Source organism: Acinonyx jubatus, chromosome C1 (assembly GCF_027475565.1).
Source record: "Acinonyx jubatus isolate Ajub_Pintada_27869175 chromosome C1, VMU_Ajub_asm_v1.0, whole genome shotgun sequence".
NCBI classification, from domain to species: Eukaryota; Metazoa; Chordata; class Mammalia; order Carnivora; family Felidae; genus Acinonyx; species Acinonyx jubatus.
The window spans coordinates 77,245,974-77,250,921 of record NC_069381.1 but is presented as its reverse complement, the minus strand read 5'-3'; the positions used below and the strand labels follow the sequence as shown (position 1 = coordinate 77,250,921).

The window sequence follows — 4,948 nt, the reverse complement described above, 5'->3', positions numbered from 1 at the left end:
TAAGAAATAGGAATAAATTTGACAAAAAAATATAATAACTATACCATGATGACTACAGGACATTGGTGAAAGAGATTAAAGAAGACCTAAAAAGATGGAGAGAGAAATATATCATGTTCATGGATCAGAATACTAGAGATTATTAAAATACTAATCCTCCCCAAATTGATTTAAAGTTTTAATACTATCCCAGTCAAAATCCCAACAGACTTTTTTTTGATAAATTGACCAAAGGATTCTGAAATCTATATAGAAATGAAAAGGACCTAGAATAACTAAAACAACTTTGAAAATAAGACAAACAGAAATAAAAATAAAGCTTCAATACTTATACTATTGGATTTCAAAACTTAGTAAAAAACAACAATTAGAAAAAAAAACTGCAACAATTAGGACACTCTGGTATTGGTGTAAAGTTAGGCAAATTAATCAACATAATATAACAGAGTCAAGAAAGAGACTCAGGCATATAAAGTTAATTGATTTTCAACAAAGGTACCAGAGTAATTCAATGGGGGAGAGGTAGAGGAGAGGAGAATAATTTTTTCAACAAAAGGTATTGGAAAAATTGAGTAGCCGTATGGAAAAATATCAACTTTGATTCTGCATCCCACCATATAAAAAATAATATATCATTGACTAAAACATAGATTTAAAACTATGAAATTTCTACATAAAATTATATAAGATAGGGCTACCTGGGTGGCTCAGTCGGTTGAGCATCCAACTCTTGATTTTGGCTCAGGTCATGATACCAGGGTCAAGCCCGTGTTGGGCTCTGCATTAAGCATGGAGTCTGCTTAAGATTCTCTCCCTCTCTCTCTCTCTCTCTCTCTCTCTCTCTCTCCCCCCACTCTCTGCTCACACACACTCTAAAATTATATGTATATACATATATATAATATATATATTTTATATATATGACAATCCTATTTGAATTTGTCAAATATTTTAAAAAATATGACATAAAAATCATGACTCTAATAGAAAACATCAATAAATTAGATTTCATCAAAATTAAAAGCTTTAGCTCTTCAAGGAACACAATTTAAAAAATGCAAAGGCAAGCTATAGACTGTCAAAAAGATATTTGCAAGATATACATATATCTGACAAAATTCTTGTATCTAGAATATGTAGAGAATTATTATAATTCAGTAAGAAAGGGACAACCCAATTTAAAAATAGGCAAAACATTTAAACAGACATTTCACTAAAGAAGATATACAGATAGCAAATAAGCACAGGAAAAGATGTTCAATGTCATTAGTCATTAGAGAAATGCTAATTAAAACCATAACGTGATATAACTACATATCTAATAGAAAGAAACCTCATAATACCACACTGGCCGGGATGTAGACAACTGGAACTCTCATTCACCGCTGATGAAAATGTAAAATGACCCAACCGCTTCAGAAAACTCTTTGGCAGTGTCTTAAAAAAAAAAAAAGGCTAAACATATGCCTACCATATAATTCAGCTATTCCATTACTAAATATTTACCTAAGAAAAATGAAAGCACATGTCCCTAACAAGACGTACATGATTGTTTGTGGCAACTTTATTTGCAATGGCTAAGAACTGGACATGTCCAATGGTAAGTGACAAGATAAAAACTATGGCATATCCATACAACAGAGTACTATTCAGCAATAAAAATAAATGAACTATGTGTAGATTTAACAATGTTCATGGATAAACTTCATAATAATTTTATTGAGTGAAGGAAATCAGACCAAAAAAAAAAAACAAAAAACAAAAAGGAGCCATACTATATAATTCCATATGTATAAAATTCCAAAAAATTCAAATTAATCTATAATGATAGAAAGTGAACTAATGGTTGATTGATAAAGGGTAGTGGTAGGGAAGGACTGGAGAAAACAGTACAAAAAGACATTAGGAGAGATGCCTGGCTGGTTCAGTCGGTGGAGTGTGTGACACTTGATCTCAGAGTTACAAGTTTGTGTCCCACATTGGGTGTAGAGATTACTTAAAAAAGAAAATCTTTAAAAATTTGAATTGACTTTTTAAAAAAAATTTTAAAAATTTATTTATTTGAGAGAGACAGAGATAGCACAAGTGGGGAAAGGGCAGAGAGAAAGGGACAGAGAATCTCAAGCAGCCTCAGTACTGCCAGCGCAGAGCTCGATGTGGGGCTCAAACTCATGAAACAATGGGATCATGACCTGAGCTGAAACCAAGAGTCGGACTCTTAACCGACTGAGCCATCCAGGCACCCCGAAAATCTTTAAAAAAATTTAAAAAGACATGAGTAAACTTTGAGGGGTAAAGGATTTGTTCATTATATTAGTTGTGGTGACGGTTTTATGAGTTTATGCACATGTCAGAATTTATCAAAGTGTACACTTTGAATATGTGCTGTTTATTGTATGTTGATTATGGCTCAGTAAAGTTGTACAAAAATACCTCAATGCATTAAAAAGAAACCAAGTATAGCTGAAGAAAGAATTAGAGAACTGGATCTAAAGAAATTATCTACATGTAGTAGAGTGAGATTTAAAAAGGGACATGTTATAAAAAGACTAAGGCCAAGGTGTGAAAGTCCAGCAGAGTTCCAGAAGGAGATAATGATGAGAATGCAAAAGAGCCAGTGTTTCTTAGATCTAGAAAATTCAGTGAATCTCAAGCATCATATGTAAGAAGAAATTCTCTCCTAGACACATCATAGTGAAACAGCAGAATACAAATGAATCTATGAAAGACAGAGAGACAGAGAGAAAGAGAAAGAGAGAGATCTTAAAGCAGTCAAAGAGAAAAGAAAACCACCTATAAAAAAGGGCAATTAGACTGACAGTTCACTTTATAAGAGCAACTAAGGAAGAGAATACAGTGTAAGAATTTCTTCATTATGTTAAGAGAAAATAGCTGTCGACCTTGGAATTCCACATTCAATGAAGCTATATTTCAAGAAAATAATTACATAAAGAATATTGTTTCCAGGCAAACAAAACCAATAAAACTTCTCCTCCCCTTCAATAACTGGAGAACATGCATCACCCAAAAACAATCACTAAATGAAATCATAAAAGATGTACTTTCACAGAATAAAAAAAATGAAAAGCCTGAGATGTAAGAAAAAAACATTGAACAAAAACATTTTGGTAAATATGAGGGCGTATCTCAGCAAACATTGACTATGGAAAAACATGTCACAACATACTCTTAATTTTGTGGGGAGGGGATAGACCAGAATTAAAATACTAGACTTATACGTGAATTAAAATCATCCTTCATTATTTAGGAGTAAGGTAAAGGTATTAACTTCAGACTTTTTGTTAAATCAGCATGCTAAGCCAGCTAGTTTATAAATAATAAACACAAGCACACACACTTTCCAACCAATTACAGAGAAATCAAATTAGAGAACGAAAAATCAAGAGAAGGCAAAGCAAGAAAGAGGGGAAAAAGTAACAGTCATAGGATCTAGAAGATTTAGAACAGCATCTGGCATGTTATCCTTATTCGTTTATTGTATGATAATTTATTATTACTATAACTTATTTCTACTTTACGTGTCATTTTTGCACAGGGACCGTGCTTAATCTTCTCTGTATTGTTCTAATTTTTAGTATATGTGCTGCCAAAGCAAGCACAACTGTTACTTCTATTCTGATAAATCTCTCTGGAGCATTCAAGACAAAGACTCTTTAACAGACAAGTTCTGCTAATGCTGATGGTTCCCTGATGACAACAAGCTGTTAATGCTAATTAAAAGACAGGCAGTAATCTGGAGGAATTAAGAAACTGTTACTCACAGGGCCTTGGGCCAGTCACTTTACACTCTGGCCTTAGTTTCCTCATCTGTAGAATGAGGAGTCGGAGGGTGCTGGAGGAGAGGTTCAAATTGGATGTTTTTTTATTTTTAAATCCTCATTGACCAAAAGAAAGAGGAAATCTCCTGACTCCGGCCAAAAACCAAACACGTTCAGAAACGGTTTATTTGAGTGAGTGGCCATCTCGCCACAGGCACTCACAGTAAGTTTGGTCCCCTACCAGATAGGAAGTGGTGGCTCTTCTTGCTCATATCAGAGCCTGACAAGCTTGGAGGCCACTGAAGATGGTCAGAGCAAAGCCTCCACTCAGAGGAGATGTGTTAAAGACACCCTTCCCAGCCAGAGTGGAAGGAATTACAGAGGCTCTCAGAAAAGGTGGCAGGCTCAGAGTTCTGCACCAACACACTGGAGTTGGGCTGCAGACAGTATGTAGCTATCAAACAAAGCCACTCTCCCTTCCCCCAGTTACACAAGGACTTTTCAAATACACTCCTCTCAGCTGAAAATCTTGAATATTAAACTTCTTGAATCTCCCTACCTGTCATCATTCTAATTCACAAATGTGAACGCCCATGCTTCATGCATTTTACATACATGTGATACACTAATGCCCTCCAGATCTATGTATTGCAGAGGGAACTCAGGTATGGAAGGTAACTGGCTCAACTTCCAAAGATAAACCTGGTAGTGTGATAGCTGCTGAGAGAGGAGGGCTCTCTGCCTCTTGAGAAATCCCTTTGAATTTGGGTGTGGTGTGAGTCCTTCTGTTCCCAAGTATAGTTTTATCTAATCTGCCTTGAAACTGCTCCACTGATGAACTGTTTTATCAATAAAAAACTGCTGAACTAAAGCTTCTCCTCTGCAGCTCTTAAAAATGGGGTCTGCCCTGTCAGAAAGCAATGTCATAAGCAAAAGGATATGTATACAAGGACGTACACGAGAGCATTGTTTAAAACTGTGGAATATCAGTAAAAATCCATCAGCAAAGTCGTGGGTACATCCATAATATCATAATGCTAGGGATTTGACTTGTTGCAAAGAAAGTCACTGAGTGACATATAAACTATGATCCCATTCTGGAAAAATCAATAGTAACAAAAATAATGTTAGCAAATGCAGGGAAAAAACGGAGGCACATGTGCCAAAAT

General features: G+C 35.2%; 1 non-coding gene across 1 annotated transcript; it reads right to left on the bottom strand.

Moving 5' to 3' along the window:
* Positions 1 to 3,511: 3,511 nt before the first annotated feature.
* LOC113599646 (U6 spliceosomal RNA) lies at positions 3,512 to 3,620 on the bottom strand. Its single transcript, XR_003420564.1, has one exon. It is a non-coding gene; the product is annotated as a U6 spliceosomal RNA (small nuclear RNA).
* Positions 3,621 to 4,948: the final 1,328 nt, after the last annotated feature.